General features: G+C 57.6%; 1 protein-coding gene across 3 annotated transcripts in view; it reads right to left on the reverse strand.

The window, feature by feature from the left end:
• LOC116568006 (SPRY domain-containing SOCS box protein 1) overlaps positions 1 to 21,171 on the reverse strand; it is a 108,981-nt gene that overhangs the window by 57,336 nt on the left and 30,474 nt on the right. The window contains exon 1 of one of the 3 annotated variants that reach the window (XM_032303429.1): positions 7,817 to 8,005. The exons of 1 other annotated variant lie outside the window; for it this stretch is intronic. The gene's annotated coding sequence lies outside the window, so the exon portion shown is untranslated. Of the gene's footprint in view, positions 1 to 7,067; positions 7,701 to 7,816; positions 8,006 to 21,171 lie in introns of those variants that run through there. One more of the 3 variants, XM_032303427.1, reaches the window with a different exon arrangement.

Genomic DNA, 21,171 nt, shown 5'->3' on the forward strand with positions numbered 1-21,171 from the left:
CTGTCCCCACCTCCCAGTGGCCCCCAAGCGAGCCAGGAAGGGAAACCCAGCTTCTATTCAGGAAACACTGCAATCTTCCACGCCAAACGTAATTAGCCAGAAGCCAGACACAAAAGGTCCCAGAGTGGATGGTTCCATTTATAGGAAATGTCCGGAATAGGCAAATCCAAGAGACAGACGGCAGACCGGTGGCTGCCGGAGGCTGGGGGAGGGGGCAGGCGCAGTGACCGCTAGCGGGTCCCAGGTTTCCGTCTGAGGGACGATCATGCTGGGAAGCAGGCTGAGGCGGCCACATAGATTGTGAATGTTCTAGACACAACGGAACCACTCACTTCAGAATGGACTGCTGTAGGGAATATGGAATTCACCTCAATTAAAAAAAAAAAAAAAAAGGAGTCAGTAGCACAGAGCGTGTTAAGAGGCCTCTCCACGGAGCCCCCAATTCCATTTCTGCTGGGGGTACCGTCGTATCCCCACAAACCGGGGCCCCCCTGACTCTCAGTGACTCCTTGCGTCCAGGGTGCGGGCCGCGCTGACGGCTGGTCTAGCCTCTCAAGCCACTTGCTGCCGCTGCTCCCCTTCTTGGTGGCAGAGTTTGGTGGGTGCAGGTGCAGACCCGGGTGCAGACCACAGGGCCGGGCTCCCTGCTCCTCCCCTTCTGGCCTCCCCTTCCGAGCCTCTGCCTTCTCGTCTGTAAAACGGGGCAGCACCGCGCTCTGGACCTCACCGACAATATGAAGACCGAATGGGACCTGCCAGCCTCCAGGTGGTCACCGCTGTCACTGGGATCCCCAGCCTGAATTTCTGCGACCGGCCCCTCAAAGCTGCCTCTTCTCCACCTGAGCTCTGCACGTGCCCTTTGTCCTCCATTACGTCCAAACCACCCAGTCCGCCCTTCCAGGGTCCCGGCCCATCATCCTCCCCCCAGGTCCCCAAGACTCCATCCAGCTCGACCTCCCCTCTCTGGGCTGGAGGGCGAGGGGCCTCCCGCAGGAAGATGAGTTCTTCCCAGCTCCCCCCCCCAGCTCTGCAGAGCCCAGAATGTTCTCCCTTGTCGGAACCGGGCTATTTATGGGGAACACGTGCTGGGCAAACTAGCGCAGGAAGCTGCGTCCACCACGAGGAGGCTATCCCGCCGTAGGGACCCATGGCCGAGAGGGTAAAGATGACAGAGCCAAACATGTGGTCACCCCAGAGTCACCCCTCAGCCACTGCCTTGAGGAACCCACATCAGAGCTCACCCTCCCAGAGAGCATCCTGTGCCTCGACCCCCCTCCCCACAGGCCCCCTCCCAGTGTCCTCTGGCCCCTCTGTTCTCTCTCAGCCCCCACCTGGCCACACGCCAGGCCATGCTCACCTCCCACACCCACCACCCTTCCACCTGGAACGCCCACCGACCCCCCAGCCCCCCGTCAGCCTCTCCAGCACACCCTGGGACGGTCATCACCAGCGTCTGGCCGGTCTCACCCGCTAGACGGAGAGGTCTCTAAGAGCGACACGCCTCCCCTCCGTCCTTTGTATCCTCAGCCCAGCAGACTGGCTGCATACTGTAGGTGCTCAATAAATGTGTGAATGGAAGAATAAATGACGAGCAGTCCAAAAACACCCAGGAGAGGGGGCTTGTTTTGGACGGGGTTGTTCTGGTCTTCAAACTGTAAACTTGGCACTCGGGTTCTCAGACAGGCAGGTCTGTGGGGGGCGATGCCACCACCTACTAGCATGTCGTGGCCAGTGCTGGAGCGCGTCACCTCCCTAAGACCTCACGGCTGCCCCACAAAGGGGCTGTCACCCTGCATGATCAGAGTGGTGGAGGCTCTGAGGGAAAGCCCGGGTCTGGGCTACCTAGACGGCAAAGGCTGGGGAGATTCAGGTCTCCCCAAGCCCCCTGCCCAGAAGCACCACCAGCCGTGCCCGCCCCCCTTCCCCCAGTCCAGCGGGGCACTGGTCAGCCTCCCTGTGGTGTCTTGTGCAGGGGAGTGTGTGTCTGGCTTGGGTTTCTGGGTGGAAGCTGGAGGCCCCGCTGCCTGCCTCAGGAACGCCACATGAGCCAGGAGGCCAGGGAGGAGGGAGACGTGTGGAAATCAGGTTTTTAAAATTAAGTGAGACGAGTTTGCGTAGCATCGAGGTAGGAATGTGCTGGGCTGGTGAGCATGGGAATGAGGCAGGGTGGGGGCAGGAGGGCAAGGCTGGGGGGTCAGCGAGACATAGATGCAGGGGATGGAGGCTACCAGGGACATCAGGAGGCAGGTATGCGGGAGAGCTCTAAGGACAGGGACGGGCACAGGGACGGGCGCTGGGGAGGTGGGGAGCAGAGAGACGGTGGCGCTGGGAGGGGAGGACACCGGCGACTGGTGCCGAGTATTCTCTAGGCGGGAAGGAGGGGTGATGGCCCCAAAGCAGCAGGGTCAGTGAGGAGCAGCAGTTGGGACAGTGACATCCAAGATCTCCTGGAAAGATCCAGAAGTGCCAGGGAAGTGAGGAAGTAGAGACCAGTTGTACTGAGCTGGGAGTGGGAGGCAGGCTGGCAGGCAGTGGCTGAAGGAGCTGCGCCCCTCTAGCCCCGAGGGCAGCTCTGGGGGCTGTGACCAAGGGGAGCCAGAGCCCTGGGCCTCCCCCCGCCCCCCACACACCCTAGGCTCCCCAGGCCCCGCGAGCTCCCACAGGCAGCCTCACCTTGTGTCTGACCAGCAGGAGGGGGCAGCAGCCTGTGGGGCTGGGCCGGTTGCATCCAGGAGGGGCAGGGATCAGGGCCCCCTGGACCCGCACTCTCCCTCCCCGACCCCAAAGGCCCACGAAGCCCCTCCCGGGAGCTGGTGCTCCCAGGCAGTGCCATAAACAGAGAGGCCGTGTTCCTCCACGGATGAATGTGGTAACTCCGCACAGTGGAGTTTTCATCTGCTGGGAAGAGTCGGGGAGACAGACATGGTGAAGGCCACACACCACATGTGTGCTTCAGCCAATGGGGCATGAGCGGTGGCTATGACGGGAAGTGTGAGGTCATGTGCATTTTACCATAGAACGAGATTTAGGTATGAAACCCCTGACCCTAGAGGGACCTTCCCACAGGGCCCTTGGGCAGCCAGGCACCCACCGTGGGGATCCTACACGCCCTCGCTCTCAGAACAAGAAGGAGCACACGGCCCACGATGAGGGTCTCCCCCGGTTCTAGAGGAAAAGGCCAGAACCAGGGTTCTATTCCTGGGCACGCCTCCTCACATGCCAGAGGCCCCTCAGCTAACCCCCCTTGGAAAGAAGGTTCCACAGTCTCTGTCTCCAGCCCAGGCTTCTCTCTAGAGCCCCAGGCCTAGCTGCCATCTGGACACACCCACAGACCCTTTCCACCTGGGAGAGGCTCCAGGCGGCTCCACGAGCCTGGCCCCCAGCCCTCTCTCTAGGGTCACCATCCAGACTGACCCTCAACTGGCCTGGAGGCTCCCAGACATCTGCAGGTCTTCACACATCTTCACACCCCGTGTCCAAATAGTTACCCGGCCTGGGGACTCCACCTTGAAAACACCGCCAGCCTCCGCCCCAACCAACGGGAAACAGATGCAGGCACGCAGGGACGCAGTTTAGTAATCACGGGCCCGAAAGCAGAGCCAGAAGCTGTTTGGCCACAGGCAGCCTCTCTGGCAAAGGCTGTTTGCAGCTGTGGCCATTGTCAGGACCCTGTCACCAGCTAGATCCTGGAGCCCCCACCCTGTGGCATTTATGTCTCCCATGCCCTGAGTCTTGGGCCTAAATCACCCACCGCCTCCCCAGGGTGGGAGGCACCTGTGCACTCCTCCGTTGGCTACCCATATGGTGGGGACTTCAATCAAGACGGTTAAGCTTGGGTCTAAGCTTGGGTTGAGGACCACGCTTGTTAACGAACCACTTACACATCCCCTGCAGCCCAGGCCGTATCTCAGATGCCCGTGCCCACCCAAGGCCCAGCCTTGATGAGGGCGTGAGGCAGGGCTGTGCCTTTCAGGTCCCTCTCCCCATCTCCAAGGGAGGTCCATGGGGAGCCGAGGTCTGTTGTTTTTGTGGGCTGTCTCACCACCGACCAACAGACTCATTTATTTGTAATGCTGAGCAATGAATGGGGCTTTTAAAACACAAAATAAGCAAGAAGCTTCCCGAAGACTCTGGGGGGGGGAGGGGGTGGCGTCCCAATGAGCTGTCCTCCCCTTGCCACAGCCAGGAAGGACCCTCAAGTCCCAGCCAGGCAGAGTGTGCTTACCCCCACCTGTCCCCTGGGTGTCAGTCTACCTCTTCCAGGCTTGAGATCTCGCTTGAATGCTTAGCAAGCACTCACAGCCTGATAGCACGTCTGAGGTTTGCTTCCGAAGAGTCCGGCATGAGTGTGTGCACATGTACATGGACACGTGTGTGGGTGTACACGGAGGTGTGTGAGTGTGGGGGTGTGTGTACGCATCAACACTTGAAGCTGCTGGGGAAACCTTATACCCTTCCCCCAGCTCTGCTATATATTTGCAATTTTCCATAATAATAAAGTTTTTCATTAAAGAAAAGTCAGCACATGCTTCTTGAAGAGAAGGTCACCTGTACTGATTAAGGGAAGCACCCTGTACTGATTAAGACAGCTTGAGCACCAAAGTCGGGGGTAGGGTTTTGCTCCGCTACAAGACGTTGGCCAAGTCGTATGGCCGGCCGTTCCGACCCCAGGACGAGGTGGATAGAAGGAGAACCTGCTCGCTGCCCCAGGGTTCTTAGGAAAAGTACGAGGGTTAATGTGTCAAGGACTCAGGTCAGAGCCCGGCACTAGCACGGGCTAGAAAACCGTTTGCTACTATCACACCACCATCATCGCCACCTTCATCATCCTACAACGGCAGGCCTGGGAAGCACATGGCAGGACACGCCCTGCACTTGACCAAGAGCTGGACTTTTAGATCAGGAGGGACTCACTCCAGCAGAGGCACACCGACACCTGCCCTGGGCTCCTGTGTGATGAAGATCCTCGTTCCCAAACTCCTCAGGCACTAAAAAATAAACTGATTATGGCCACGAGCCACAGCCTATTTCTTGAAAAGAACCGGTGTGAAATTCCTGGACAAAACTCTCAACGTTGTAGCATCGGAGGCTTTGCTAAATGTGAAAATGCATCGGTAGGCAAGACTCTGCTCATCCCAGGAGGGGGAAGGTCCAAGAAGGGGACCAGGCCCAGCCAGGAGAGCACAGTTTTCATGGTCCCTAGTGAGGAGGGGCAGAGCTGGCCTTTGCCAGCTAGCCATGTCCTGTTCCCAGGCTCCATAGGAGAAACAAAGCCTCTACGCTGATTGCCCAGGGGCCCGAAGCTTTTCAGGAGGCAGCCCCAGGAGCCCACTGGAGGGCGGTTTCAGTCTTGCTGGAGTAGACCAAGGAATGCAGCCTCACCCAGCAACACAGTGACATCACCCAGGGCCCCCAGGCAGGACCACTCCTTCCTAAGAGCCGTGCAACCCCCAGAACCCACGATCTCCCCACAGCCCTGATCTCCTTGAAGCCAGGTTGGCCCCCGCTTGGCTCATAATTGTCAGAACCACTGTGGTTGATTCTTTCTACTTCCCTGGTGGTAGCCAGGCTGGGAAAGAAAGGATTGGTAAAATCATTGCATCGGGCCACTCCGCACCTCCCCACCTGCAAACTCTCTCTTTCTCTCTCTTTCCTGCGTAACGCACTCTGTGCAGAAGAAAAAGCAGTAAGAAAACAAGAAATGGGGGCTCCTGGGTGGCTCAGTGGTTTAAGCCTCTGCCTTCAGCTCAGGTCATGATCTCAGGGTCCTGGGACCGAGCCCCACATCGGGCTCTCTGCTCAGCGGGGAGCCTGCTTCCCCCTCTCTCTCTGCCTGCCTTCTGCCTACTTGTGATCTCTCTCTGTCTATCAAATAAATAGATAAAAATCTTTAAAAAAAAAAAAAAAAGAAAGAAAACAAGAAATGCTTAAAATGATCTAATCCAGTCCATCACCTCACAGCTGTGGAGACCTGAGATGTCTGGCCCATGACCTCAGCACCAGAGGCAGTAATATGGGGCAGCACCTGGGGCTCCGGAGACCGTCCACGGCCCCAGCTCTGCAGTGCGTGCGAGTCAGCCACCCTCTCGGGGCCTCTGCTGGGAGGGAAAGTTTGGCCGACATCGATGCCCTGTAAGTCAAGCAGAGCTTCACGTCGATGCCCTGTAAGTCAAGCAGGGCTTCCCCAGCTCCGGGATGGATGCCTCAGCAGAGAGAAGCCAGCCAGTCTCTGCCCCTCATCTAGCACTTTCCACCACCCAGAGGGGAAGTATCAAAAAGGTATAGGACCGAGAAGGGATGTTTGCTGTCCTCACACCCAACAACCAGGAATGAGATTCTGGGCCCCCTCCCCAGCTGCCCTACCCCAGGAGAGAATTCTGCCAAGGACAATGAACTGCGGTCCCCGGGGACGGCGTTTTTCACCATCACCACCTGTTAAAACTCAGCTCATGACCAGTTTCTGATGCTACCGGCTAGAGTGTTTAATTAAATATTACTCACTCAGGAAGCAGCCCCTGCCAACTCACCCCCAAACCGCCTGGTTCATTTTCAGAGAAAAAGAGGGAAGGAGGAGCCGCCTGCGTTCTCCTCGGCCAACACGGGAGGGGCGACAGGTCTGCACGGCCCACTTACCAGAAAGAACCAAGCAAGCAAAGTCAAGCTAAGCAGCTCTGGTCACCAGCAGCCCCACTGCTGGGTTACCGTCGATGGCACACACACATACACACACACACTCACCCCAGGCACACACTCACTCATGCCCACAGACACACAGAAACACTCAGAGACACACAAACACAAACACACACTACATGCACACTTAATCTCACACAGACACACACGAGATACACCACTTCGACTGGCTCAGACACACCCACACAGGCAGGCTCAGAGACACACAGACACACAGGGTCACCAGACCTCGCGCACACACACACAGACGCACACTCACTCACACACTCATTTCCAGTCTCCCCGCTGGGCAACCCACCCCGCCAGGGGCCAGTGAGCATTCCATGAGCCTCTGCCTTGAACGGGAGCAGGACAGTTACCCAGTCCCCACGCACCCCAGCCGCGCGCTGAGCCATGCCGCGGTGCCACCGACCGACCCAGGCTGCTGTGGTTTCTCTGTTTCAATCGATCGGCTGACACAACACTCGGCTCCCCCCTGGTTGCCGGGAGAAGCTGCGGCGGCTCCGGGACGGCGGAGAGGGAGGCGCCGCCCGGGGTGTCGCCCCGGCGGGCTCCCCGGGGGAGGCGCTGCGGGCAGGGCGGGGGAGCCCCGAGGGGGCCAGTAGGGCCGCGCAGCAGATCCGGGTCCCGACTGGCGGGAAAAGCGAAACTAACTTCGCGGAGCGGGGTCGCGCTGCCCCCGTGTGGGAGGGGCGGGTCAGCGCCCCCGGCTCGGCCGCAGGGACAAGCCGCGAACACCGAGGCCGGGGGGCGCCGGGGCACCTGGACGTCGGTGGGCGCCGCTGCGCGCCTAGGGTCCCCTCCCCGGGTCTGCAGCGGCCGAAGCTCAACCCCGGGCGCGACGGTGGTCGCGGCCGCCGGGACTCCCTCCCTGACTCGCCCTCGCAGGTGGGACCTCGGGCCCCCGCGACCCGCAGGCGCCCGCAGCCGCAGAGACGCTGGGCGGCGCCCTCGCCCCCCTCGGCCGGAACCTGTGGCGAGGGAAGGCTCCCCGCGGCCCCCAGCCGGTCCCCAGCGGGACCCTCACCAAACAGGTCCCCCGCGCCCACCACTCGGCCCCCGAGCGCCGCGATCCCCCGCCCGGACCCCCGTCCGCCCGGTGCCGGTGCCCCGCGATGCCTACCGCGCCAGGGAGGCCGCCGCCGCCGCCGCCGCTCTCCGGGGCCGAGGAGGCCGGGGCGCCCGGGCCGCGCCCGCCGCAGGGAGCGCACTCGCCTCCTCCCGCGGCCCCGGCGCCAGCGCCTGGAGCCTGGATCCTGCTGCGAGCGCGCGGGCGGCCCGAGCGCGACTTCTGTGCGAAGAAGAAAAAGCAGGCGAAGGCTTTAAAGTGCGGGGAGCGGCGAGCGCCGGGGGCGGGGCCCAGATGTCCCGCCCCGCCCCGCCCCGCCCCGCCCCGCCCCGCCCTCGCCCCCGCCCCTCGGCCGCGGCTCCGACTCCGGCTCGGGTTCAGGCTCCAGCGCGCGGGTGCTGTGCGCCCCAGGGGCGGCCTCAGGGCGCTGGGCGCGGGGCGCGGGGTGGCGGGGGCGCCCCCTGCGCTGGGCGCTCCCTCGGCCGCCCCGTCCTCCTCCCGCGCCGCCGCCCCACCTGGAGGCCTCTGGGGCCCGCGGGACGGCACCGGAGCTTGGGTCCCTCCGGAGGCGTCTTTGGGAAACGCCGGGCGGCCTCCGCCGGGCGAGAGGCCGGAGTTGCAACACCCGGAGGGCCGCGACCGTGCGGGGGAAGGGGGCTTCCTAATAATAATTTTTAAAAAATCTCTTGGGAGGGTGGGGTTTGTTTCAAGAACCTTGGGAGCAAGGCCTTGTTTGCCTCATCTGGAATTCCCAGAAGTTTACGGTTCCTTAATTCGAAGGCACAGGAGAGGAGGCTGTAGGCCGGCAAGATAATCCGGGGACTCTCCGCCCTGCCCCTGCCCCCATGCCTTTCCCATTTGGTACCCACAGGGACTGACGGGGGAGCAGGGAGAGGGCTCTCTAAACTCCAGGACAGCCCGGCCCGGCCCCTCAGCTCAGAGCATACAGCACACGGGGCCTCCATGAATGTTTGTTGAATGAATGAGTGAGCGATTGCCTGGCAGGTCCTCCAGCCCCAGGACTGCTTACATAGTGTCTTGGGGCTCTTGCTTGGCTCCTCAAAGGAATTTTCCTCTGCAGCCCTAGAACAGGCACGTAGTAAAGAAATCTGCTTTGGGGCGCCTGGGTGGCTCAGTCGGTTAAAGCCTCCGCCTTCAGCTCAGGTCATGATCCCCAGATCCTGGGATGGAGCCCCGCATGGGGGCTCCCTGCTCAGTGGGGAGTCTGCTTCTCCCTCTCTCTGCCCCTCCCTCCACTCATGTTCTCTTTCTCTCTCAAATAAATTTTAAAAAGAAATCTCTAATAAAAATGAAGAAATAATAAAGAAATTAGTGTTTTAAGAGCAAAATCTCCCTGTATTTCTCCACCCCATGTGTGGTGTCCACTGAAGGGGATGGGAGTTAGCATTATTGGAGCTGTGACGCCTAATGTGGTTTCCTGTTATTTCATCTTTACCATAACGCTATAGGGCAGGACAGTTGTCACACTCCTAAAGTGAAGGAGCCCTACCTGGTGCAAGGGTCCTGTTGGATCAGAGCCTCAAGCCCAAACGGACCCTGTTATGGTTCCAAGTTTCTCGCATCCCCATGCCGAAAATCAGTTGTTTTGTTTTGAATTTTAAAATGACCAAGGCTGGGGTTCCTGGGTGGCTCAGTCGCTTGGGCATCTGCCTGGGGCTCAGGTCATGATCTCAGGCTCCCTGCTCAGCAGAGAGCCTGCTTCTCCCTCTCCCTCTGCTACTCCTCCTGCTTGTGTGCTCGCTCCAGGCAGAGTGAGCTTCACTGGTCCTTCTGGTGGCTCAGTCAACAACTCCTGGTTCCAGTTGTCTAGGAGCCCAACTAGGCAGCCACTGTCAACAACCCAGGTGCGGTTGGGATTTAAAGAGAGCCCAGGACTCCCTTCAGCCACTTCGCAATGTGAGGACTGTTAGCTGTCCCAGGATGCGATGGCACGTGGGAAAACGGTGAAAACATCCGGGATGGGAAGGGTATCTTTCCAAGTTACTGGTATACCTGGGAGTTGACTAATTCCTAAAAAGTACAGCCACCTCTGTGCTTGGGATCTCTTCCTTGGAGGAGTAAGCATGGTGGGCTGGGCTATATAGGAAGTGTGTGCCCCTTGTCTGGTGCTGTCCTCTCCTGGGGCTGGGGGTGTGGCCTGGTAGTCCTGGGGCATGCCGCTGTCAGCCTCCTGCATAGGATTCCTCCAGGCTTTACCTCTTACTCTGGACGAGACCAACTGGGGCAGACTGGGGCAGACTGCGTGTAATTCAAGTGGCGGCATCTGTTGAGTGAGGGCTGGAGACCCCACCTTTGATGTGAGGGCCCTGAAACAGATGGTTCCCAATTAGGAGTCCTCAGCACTCCCACTCCCCCCTCCTTCAGCATTAATCTCGAAATCTCAGCTCTGAGCCAGTCAGATAATTAGATCCTGCTGACCTAAATTTCCCAAAGGAATCTCTGGGGAGTGAACCTTCCTCTCCGCCAGGACTCTGGGCAGGTAGGTAGGACCAGGCTGGAGAGCTGGTCATCCAGCAGTGACCCACTGCAGCATGGATGGAGCGTTGTTGTGCACTGGGGCCAGATTGTGGGAAAGGGGTGTATACTCACCCTATCAATGTTGATACTGTTATTTGCTAAAAAGATACAAAGTCTTGAAACATTGTGACATCAGCTGATAAACATCTAGGAATTTGAAGACTGACTCATGTCTTAAACTAAGTATCTGTGCTTCACAGGGGTAAGTAGGGAGGGGGGTGGTTCTGGGCTCCTGGTGATGCCATCCCCCGACTCCACCCCTCCAGCCCCCACACACATTTCATCACTGGCATCAGCACACACAGTTTGTTCCCTTCTGTAATCTGTTTCAGGAAAATGACGGGAAGAAATTAGTAGATAGCAAATTACTATCAGCTGCTTTTTCGGATGATGGGAAATCTGTCCAGAGACGGCTTGGACACCTTTGAGCCCTCTGAGCAGAATCTGCTGTCCTCACAAGATCTTGTCTCCTGGGGCACCCATCTTCTCTGGGTCCCTTTTGCTGCCTGGAGTAAATGGACAGACAAAGAATTTGGAATTAGACAAACCCCAGCACTGCCTGTAGGACGTAGGTCTATTTTCTTTAGACAGAGACCTATAGTCAGTTACTTAACCTTTCTGAGACTCAGGTTCTCCATCTGTAGGACAGCTCTATGTGTGCCCCAGGATTTGCTGGGAAGGAGAGGGGCAATCCTCCTACAAATATTGAGAGCAACATGTGTGGGGCAATGTGTTAGAATGAAATCAGAGATCTTTGAGGAATTTCAAAATAATAGATGCATTTTAGAAACTATTATTATTCACAATTAAAAAAAAAAAAACTTTTCTTGTAAAAGCATGGATCTATAACACCAAAACATGGCAAGATCCACCAGAAATGAAAGAACACCCAAGCATATTAATGTAGGCCCATTCTGCACCCCCAACATATCTCATGAAATGCAACTGAAATAGAGGGGACCTTATTTCACAGAATTTTGATCTTACAGCATTCACGACCTGGTTCATTTCATAGACTCTCACCCTTAAAAGGTTGTGGGGCTCCCACGAGTCATGTGTTGTTAGACAGCGACACCTGCTGGCAGAGTGTGGTATTGCAGTGCAGCTCTATCAGACATTATTAATGATCTAGAATGGAGGAAGGGAGGCAAAGGGGGGTTTCCGTAGCTTTAAATGAGACACTAGGTGATAACCAAGATTGAGGAGACTTCCTGTGACCTTGAGAAGAGATGATCTTGGGCTTGTGACACTACGTATCGCAAAGTTCTTCAAAAACACCTCCAGAGAAGTAAAAGTGAGCAGCGGGGATCTCGGTGCCCGTCTTAACTCTTTACCAGTCTTTTGGTGTGTTTTTTTGGACAACATCTTCAATACTACAGAATTATAAAACCCATAGTAGAAGTGAAGTACCCTCCGAGAATTTATTCATTTTCCTTTCCATTCCTTCCATTTCTTTCCATTCATTTATTCATAATTCCTTCAGTACTTTTTAAAAGCTTAAATAGTGAGGGACTGAATGAACAAATACTGAACAGCACTATTCTGCATGCTGGAGAGAGAATAGTAAACAAAACAGACCAGGTTCCTGGCCTTAGAGAATTTCAGGCTAAGGGGGAGAGACAATGAGCAGTAAGCGAGATCATTTCGGATAGTAACACGTGATCATAAATAATCACTCCATGTAAATTTGCTCCATGGTCTATTTTCTTTAGACAGAGACCTATAGTCAGTGGCCTCAGTTCATACTTTCAGACTCTGCCTGAAGATTCTAGAAAGTTCATCCTTCTGTTCCCAAATGACAGAGCAGAGACCTCCAATAGTCGGGGACTCGTTTTTCCTTCCTGTCCCCAACATCAGGGCTTGCTGTGATTGGTAGACACCTTGAAAATGAGTCCAAACCGCCTGGTCTAGCCTCTCTGTTCCATCCTCAGCTCAGCGTGTCCCGGTCCCCAGCCAGGGGGTCAGCCCCCACCCCCCACCCACTCAGCAAGCACTTCCTGGGAAGAAGCTGTGTGCTCCTCTGGGCCAGGAGCTCGTGAGGTTAGTACTGATCCCACGGGGACCAGTACGAAGAGAGAGGATGGACCAGTTCCCATTCCGCTTCACTCCTAGACAAGCATCTCCACTAGCGAGGAACATGGGGCCTGCCCCGCTTCTGCACAGAGCCTGGCCAGTTCTGGCTGGGATTGCTGATGCCCGGTCTGGCTGGGCTGTTCCCTCATCAGGGATGTCCTGAATCTTTCTCTCCAGGGGATAGCAAGTTGGAAGAAGGAAGAATTAAGGCATCCAAACCCATACAATGGCTACATATATATATGTAGCCATTGTGTGTGTGTATATATATACACATACACACACACATATACATATATATATTATATATACTATATATTTTTTTAGAGCGACCATTTATTGAATGGTGACTACCTGACTCACCCCAGTTTAACCCTGTTCTGAAGCTGGGAGGAGAGTGCGGGTGCCCATCAACGTGATGTCGAATATAATAATAATAATGGTCAGCACTTGCTGAGAGCTTACGTGCCAGGCCCAACAGGCACGGGCTGGGACACTGCCTGCTCCCGTGAGCCTGGGGTGAGGGGTGAAGATGACGACCCCACACTACAGATGGGAAAACCAAGATCCGATGGAGGAAAGAACTTGGCCGTGGGTTGCACTGTCCTAAGGGACAGAGTGACAGAGACTGGTTTTGCCCCAGAGGGGTTTGGCTCAAAAGTCCACACCAGTATTCTGTGTAGTTTCTTAGACCTGAGACAGTTCGCGAAGGTCAAACATGAAGAAAAAAAAAAAAAAGGAAGAAAGAAAGGAAAAAAGAAAGAGAAAGGAGTAGAGGCAGGCTATTGAAAAATATGGCAATAAGTATTCAAAATAATGGCTAAAAAGAGTTGCAAGCAGTCACCTCTTGGGTGTTACCACTGGGCGTGGGGGGTGGAGCAGGAAATTGCTGGGGTGTTTGGTTTTGCTTGTAGCCCTCTGGTATTTTAAAAACTATTTGCATGTATTATTTTGATTCAAATACAAATCGCGAAAAGGAGCTTCAAGGATACACAAGGGATCTCCAGTGTCCCCCCACTGACCCCACCCCGCCCCACAGCCTTCCCCCAGAGACAAGCCCAGATCTGGGTGGCTTCCTGTGTGTCCTCCAGACCCCTTTGCTACCACAGGGCAGGCACACCCCACCCACCTGGGTCCCCCTCGTGCATCTCTTGCATTGTCTGTCGTGGAGACGGCTCCCATCCAGGCACAAGCGTCAAGTGTCTCTCGAGTGTTGCACTGTGGTTGTGGCTGCACACCTGGCCTGGTCTGCCGGCCGCAGGGGGCCCTGGGTGAGCTCATCCCCAGGTGCCTGTGGCCCCATATGGACTCAGCCACCAAGTCGGGAGCAGAGCCATCAAGCCCAGTGACCTTTCGTCCCAGGCAGAGTTCAGACCCAGAGTGAGAGCTGCTGTCCCGGCCACTGGCCACTTTTGGCACAGGCCTGCGGAGGGATCTAAGTCAGTAAGCCCGTGGCCCTGAGCATCAGAGCCTCCCCGCCCACTTCTTGTTCTATGGGCCATCTGGTTGCCCTTGTCCTGGGGCTTCTGTGCTCCACGGATGCCCAGTGTCTGTCTGGATGAGTGGTGTCCTGGGATCCCGGGTCAGCCAAGTGCCAGCCTGGTCCCCCAGCTGCCCCAGGAATCCCCTCAGGAACGAGGGAGTCCCCTCCCTGTCCCCCACCCCCATGTCATGGCCCCATCCCCCCGAAGAGAGAGAGAGAGCTGCATCAGCTCCGTGTCCAAGAAGCTGAGTCTGGGTGAGGTCCTCAGGGCGCCCACTCAGAACCCAGAAGGAGGACGACTGGGGTGGAGTGAGCTGAATTTCCTTTCTATTTAAAGAAAAAACCCAAGTCAATATTTTTAGTTGCCGGCGAAGACGTAGCCTCCTTTGCCCAGGGTCCTCCTCTGTGGTGCGGCTGGGTGGTAGCTGACCCAACCTGCCGGGGGGTGGGGGGGGCGGTAAGGGGAGGCAGAAGCCCAGGGAGGGGGGTGGTCTGTCTCCCTGAGCTGTTTCGGGACACAGGCTGACATCTGGTTTTAAGTGAGGGGTCTGTTTTTCTCCTCATTCAACCAGTGGGTTTGCCTGGAGCTCCAGAAGAAACCTTCAGGAAATTGGTGGCAGTTTCGAACCTGGGCTCCTTCTCGCCTCTGGATTTGGTTCAGACACCAGACCACCCAGGCGGCTGGCACTTAGCGAGCGTGGGCTGAGCCCTGTCTGGAAGCCACATCTGGGAGACACTCCACGGCGGACGCCGAAATCCAGGGCCATCTGCAGGACTGTCAACCTGTGTTTTTCTGCGCCCAGTGGGCCGGGCTGTAAGAAGATGTTCATGGTGGGGAGCGGGGGTCAGCTCTGTCTCCCAGGGCGGCCAGGAATGACCCAGGGACCAGCAGAGACCCAACAAGAAGCTCTGCACCACCCTTACCTCCCAGCTCCCCCCCAGAGGGTTCTGGGCTTTGGGGCAACGTTAGGTTGGTGAAACCTCAGTTGTGCTGGGCAGAGCGAGGGCAGGGGAGAGGCTGAGCGGCCTGTCTGGGCTGGGCTGCCAGATGGACAACTTGGCTGGTGAACCGGGTCCGTGGCTACCGTTGTGGCCGTTACGGGGACACTGAGAAGACGACTCTGTGTCCTCCAAGGGACCAACACACACCTGTGGGTAATGTGAGATCCAAACTGCTGATTGGTGGCCTCCGGGCCACCTGTCCCTGGAGCCCTGCGGCCACCTGCCCTACACGCAGCACCGGAGGGAGGATCCTCTGTTCCCGGGTTTGAGTCGCTGAGCATGGGGGCTGCATCTCAGTCACCCCCGTGGGAGACGGATCCCGGCTCACGGGGCATCTGCAAGTGTTAGAGGAACAGGCTTGGTGGGTGGGCTCGTGGCCCCCGCTTTCATTGTCACTGTGCCTCTGGCCCCACGGACATACTGTGGCGGTCTGGTGCTGAAGGCCTCTTTGAACCCCCGCTCTGACTGTCCTTCCCAGAAAGCAGGGTTTGTCGTCCTGGTTCATAAGGGGGGAACTGGGCTCACGGGGGTCCAATCATCCCCACTGGTCGGCAGCCGAACAGTAGGGTCCAGATTTGAACCCAAATCTTTCTGACTCCAGGGGCCAACTCTTCCCCTCCCAACGTGCAGTCTCCTCCCCGTCATCCTGGAAAGGGCAATGTCATTGAGAATCCCGTGTCCTCACTCCCAGCATTCTAATGAGGGGACAGAAATGTGCCGCAGGTGGCGTGCAGAGTTACGGGCTGCGGGGCCTGGCCTCGGGCCAGAAAGGAAGCCGTTGTTGGCAGCAGCCCCCCTGAGACCGGGAGAGGGAGGTGTGGGCAGAGCCGGCAAACCCCGGCCTCTGCCGCTGATACAGAACACGCGGCTACACAGCCCGATGACCTGCTGCTGATCCAGTCAGTGACAGAGTCAGCAAGCACCTATTTGGCACCAAGTGTGTACCAGGCAGGGGCGGGGTGGACAGGCACAGTGATGAGGAGTCAGCCCTTGCTGGGCTGGTGGGGAGAAGGCCGGACGACAGATCATAGCTTGGTGTGGAGAGGGAGGCCCCGCTACCTCCTTCCTGGCCGAGCCCCTGACATGCATCGCTATTTGGGGCATGTATGACTCCGGGGTGAGCTGGTTTGGCCGCCGGGCCAACCCCTTCCTTGCTGAGCCCACACACCACGGCCAGACCCGGCAGGACCCCTCCTGTGTGAGAAGCATCTCGATGACCCCCACCACCGGGGAAGTGATGCTCGAACTTGCCCCCCAAACTACCCTCACCTACCTCCAGTGGGACTATTTTTACAAGTCTTGTGTGTTATATTGGAAAGGGATGGAATTTTGCTTTTTGCCCAGGGTGGGTTGTTTTAGCATAAAAATAATATTTTCGTTCAACTCTTGCAGCAGGAGTTCCCCCCCAACCCCAGGACTTGGTGTATCTTTGGTCCTATGTCTTCAAGTCTCCCCAAATCTGGTGGTGACCCAGTCCAAGAAGCTGGGACCAATCTGGGAAAACGTCCATGCTCCTCGGCTGGCTTCAAGGCCTAAGGCTTCTGTCACCTCTGCTATCCACATGCACTGCCAGGATGGCTCCCCTCTGCAGTCCAGGACCCCATGCAGCCACCTACCCCATTCGGGCTGCCTGGGATTGCCTGGGTGGGCCCCCACCCCCTCTCCAGGCCCATGTCTCCTCATCCTTCAAGACTCAACTCAGCACCTCCTCCTCCAGGAAGCCCTCCCAAGCCCCAGGTAGGGCTCAGTGCACTGCCTGTGCCCTCCGTGATGCACCCCCCCCCCCCAGAGGGTTCTGGGCTTTGGGGCAACGTTAGGGTGGTGAAACTTCCCTAGTATTGAGCTTCTGATTTCGTTTCAGAATGATGTTTCCTATCTGTCCGCACCGTATTACCCAGGACTCTTCAATTGCAAATGACAAAAATCCAACCCGATTAGTTTAAGCTGGAGAAAAATGTGAGACTGGGTGGCTCATAAAACTGGTGAAGGCATGGGAGAAGCAAGCCTTGGGGGACAGGGATGTCAGGACCCCTCGGAACTCCTTGTCTACCTGGGTTCTTTCTCTGGGCCGGGAGCCCTGGCTGCCTGCACCCCAGGCAAACCCACAACCACTCCTCAGTCACAGGAGAGAACCCTGTTCCCACCAGCTCCGGGTAGGAAAATTCCAGGGACGGTGTCTCAGCCTGGGGCCCAGGCTTTGGGTGCACGTGCATTGGGGTAATTTGAGCCGAGCTGTGTAAGCAGCTCGGTAGGAAGGTCTGGACCCATAGTGGAAACCTCAGGGGGCTGGGGCAGGCCAGGGCTGTGGGTCAGGGAGGAGTGCCGTTCCCACCCCCGGGACTGAAGGGGAGAGACACATGGGGAGGCGATGCTGCACCAGCCCCCAGACCTTCCTTCAAGGACGAGGGCACCCTTCCCAGCTGGGGTGATAAATGGTCCACCCCACTCTTGGCCTACGAATGCACCCGGCGGGAGCCTGTGCGGCCCAGATTGGGTGGGGGAGGCCAGGAGGCCGATGAGGCCGGAGCAAACAGAGGGGAGGGTGGGCGAGCTGAAGACACCTGGGCATCAGCCTCCCCTCTGATGGACCCAGCCTCGGGCATCGGCCCTCCTTCTGGGGGAGGGTGTGAAGGGGTGTTGGAAAGGTCGACACCGTAGTCCTACATCCCGTCAGCACACACTGGACCACTGGGGTTGGGGCCTATGGCAGGGGCTCCTCTCTTCAGGGTTTAGGACTGCGGATGAGGCCCGCCGGCAACGGGGGGGCAGCGCTGAGCCCGGACAGGTCTGCTTGTCTCGCTGGGACCCTTTCCGCAGGGTGTTGGGGGGCAGGCCGAGGTGTCCTGAAATCAGGCCCTGCAAAGGGGCCTGGGGTCACTCTGCTGGGATGGGCTGGGCCGAGCCATCTGGGCAACCCGCCTGCCGGAGGGGAGCTGCTGGGCGAATTCTGGGGTGGGGGCAGGACGACAGGGTGGCCTGGAGCTGGCTGAGGGAGAAGGGAGGACATCAAAGGAGCCCCTTGTCGGGACGAGGGAGGCCTGTTTCTGGAAGAGTCACCTGAGCGCTGGTTCTCGGGAAGCTCTCCACCGGCGACCCTCCGCCGTGGCTCTCAGAAGACAGGTCGCAGCCTCAGCCCAGCCCACAGCGGCCTCCGTGCCCCCTGACGTCCAGACCCGGGGCTTCCCACCTCAGGGGACCAGCCCTCCGAGCTGGGAAGGTCACCCCACTCGAGACAGCAGCGGCGCCTCCTCGGTCTGGGCCCCCCTCCGCTGCATCCTGCGGTTTGCGACAATCCCCCAGCATCTGCGAGGACCCGAACGTGGCCGAGAAGGGAAAGGGTGCAGAGGCCTTGGGTGGGAGGCCCTGAGGGTAATTTTAACCGTTTGTTGAGGGATGTCGGGAGATGGGGGGCCGAGTCCGTGTTGGAGACCAGAAGCCACTCCTGGGTGTCTCCCCTGGAACTCCTCTCGGCGCGGGGGGCATCAGGGCAGGCCACCCGAGGAACTGGGCCTGTGAACACAGCCCTGGTTTGGGTGTCTCGGGGGATGATGGCTCCTGAAGTAACTTTATAACTAGAAAACCTTTCGGGTGGCTGTTTCGGTCTCTGGAACACGGAATACCTGCTGAAACTATTATTTCTATTAACTAGATTGCCCTGATCTCTAAGGACCGACAGGCACCGAGTGAGACGTATGAAACTTTCCAGCACGTGACAGATCCATGTGGGTCTGGGGCCAGCACGGTCTCCTGGGGGAGCGGCCCGCCGGTTGGACGGATCATACCCCCCATCCGAATCCAGCCATCTGCTCAGAGATGGGCCCTACACAAAGCCCCAGGAGGAGAGACGGGGCAGGGATCTGACCAGGAGAGGGAACACGGGGCTTGCCTTGAAGCTACATCCACACAAGACTTGACAAAGACTGAGAACATCTTAACTCAACCACATCCGAGATGGGGGGCAGGGGGGAGGCTGATAATGGGGTTGGGGGAGCGAGACGGTTCTCCAGGCACCTGCTGGTGTGGCCATGGCAATGACCCACGCTGGACAGACCAAAGTCCTCCGTGGGCTCCCAGGCAGAGCCGTGACCTCACACTCTTTCTTCCTCTGGAGTCTCGGGCCATCCAGAAGCTGTGAGCTGTGGCTTCCCTTGTGGGAAAGCCTGTCTACACACACCCAAGATCCCCAGGTAAATTGGAATTTCAAATAAACAACAAATAATGCTCGAGTATACTATGTCCCAAATGTTGCATGGGCCAAATGTCTACTAAAACTGTATTTTTGTTCTTTATCTGAAATTCCAATTTGCCTTCATGTCCTGTAGATGTCCCTGCTAAATCTGATGACCTTAACGAAAGCAAGCTGAACTAGGTCAGCTTCTCGGCAACACAGCCTGACCTCCCTGAATTCCAGGCCTTCTACGGACAGGAGCTGGGCGCTTCCGGGTCTGGTCTGAGTTGGGTTTCTGTCACTTGCGAGCAAAGGAGTCGAGATCAGAATAGCCAGTGACGGCCACAACTGGGGAAAAAAAGCAACCTGGGAATCCAAGGGCTTGAAAATCCAGAGAGTAGCACCAAGGGCTTGAGAACTCTTAAAGGAGAATTTCTGGGGCTGGAGCTCTGGCCTGCAGTCCGGCAGGCAGATGACCCCCCGCTGACCTGGAGCCTTCCCGCCTCCTTTCGTCTTCAAACTCCCCCCTCCTTTTCTTCCTGAGCCGCTGATGATTGGTGTGGTCATTGCTGTCCTACCAGAGTCTGTTGTCCCACTGCAAGGTAATTCATGTTTACTGGGTCATTTTAAACCACACACTTCCATACATTTAAAATAATTTTGCAGTATAAAACTCTTTCGTTAGAGCATGATCTCCAGCGGACAAATGCTGGAAAAAACATACGTGTTCGGTGACAGGGACAGGAACTTCGTCAGGACGCTTCTCTTCCTGGGCTATAACGCACGCGTGGACACCCAAGTGTGAAGACATGAGGACACAGAGAATGGTCGTGAAAATACAGGCGTACCGTAAAGCAGCCTACAGAAGCCTGGCCTGGCAAAGATCAAGTGCCCGGAGGGGGACCCCTGAACACAAAAACAATAGGTAGGCATGGCGGATAATTTTTCGCATTTCACAGTTTTTATGGTATTCTTAATACACAACTAGAAAATTTACCTTTAGGAAGTCGCTTTCCCTCTTGGTTGGAAGAGGGAAGGGAAACAGACCTCAGCTTTGCAGCCCTTGTAGTTAATGGAGGGGCCAAATGAGGAGGCGGTGACAGCAGTGAAAATCCGGGTCACCCTCCCGCCCAGCCCCCACGTTGCTCTCAAGTTCAGCAGTCAATCCCCCCCCACCCCCCCAGTTCTGTGATTTTTCTTTCCAACGAGGCTTCTTCACACAAAAAAACTTGATGACGGTGTCCACAGGCGGATGGCGGGAGCAGAGTGCAAGGTCCCAGGTGCAGGGGCCGAGCTTGCTCCCCTTTATCATGCCCCCACCCCGTCACCCCAACACGAGTGCTGGCCCCGTTGTCGCCACTCCAGGCCACTGTGAACGTGGGAGATTCCGTCTCCCCGGGGCCACACCCGCCTTGTCCCCCACCATCAGCCCCTGGCGTCGGCTGCCCCGGCTTGGAGAAGCTCTGTGGACCGAGCCCTGAGGAGGCCTTCAGGTCCCCGGCGACAGCCCAGTTCTCTCCTCACCCACAGACACCTGCCTCGGGGCCCACAGCAGACCCTCCTGAGCCTCCCTTGGGGACTCACCCCTGCTGGGGTGGCCTCCCTGTGTTACTGAGACGGCCCTGCTCAGTAGCTACCCCCGCAGGAGGCACACATGTCCGGGTGTCGTGTGAACAGGGACATCTGGACCATCCCTGAACCCCTGAAGCCGTAGCTGACGATTCGTCCCGTTTTCACGATCGCCCTCCAGCCACTCGCGCACACGTTTACCGCCCGGCCTCTGCGGTCTTGGTCCCCGGCGGGCCGGTGAGCAGGTGGGGGAGTGGACAGACGGCAGCCAGGGGCGCCCAGCCATGCTGTCCCCTTCTGTTGGGGGCCCGGCAGGCAAGCAGATGCCCCCCAGGGCTCTGGCTGTGTCTGCACAGAGCTCGGAGGAGATTCTGGAAAAGGCCAGCGCTTCCTGAGCTTGTCCACCGAGAGCGCCTTCGACTATCTGCACGTCCCTGCCTTCTGCCCTCCGGCTGGCTGGGCCAGAACTTCAGTCAGGAAAAATGGTTCAAATGAAGCAATAACCAGCAGCCAACGTGGTCTAGCACGGCGCCAGCCAGCACCGGGGGGCCTCCCCGGACTGACCAAAGCCTGGCC

Source organism: Mustela erminea, chromosome 10, assembly GCF_009829155.1.
Source record: "Mustela erminea isolate mMusErm1 chromosome 10, mMusErm1.Pri, whole genome shotgun sequence".
NCBI lineage: Eukaryota > Metazoa > Chordata > Mammalia > Carnivora > Mustelidae > Mustela > Mustela erminea.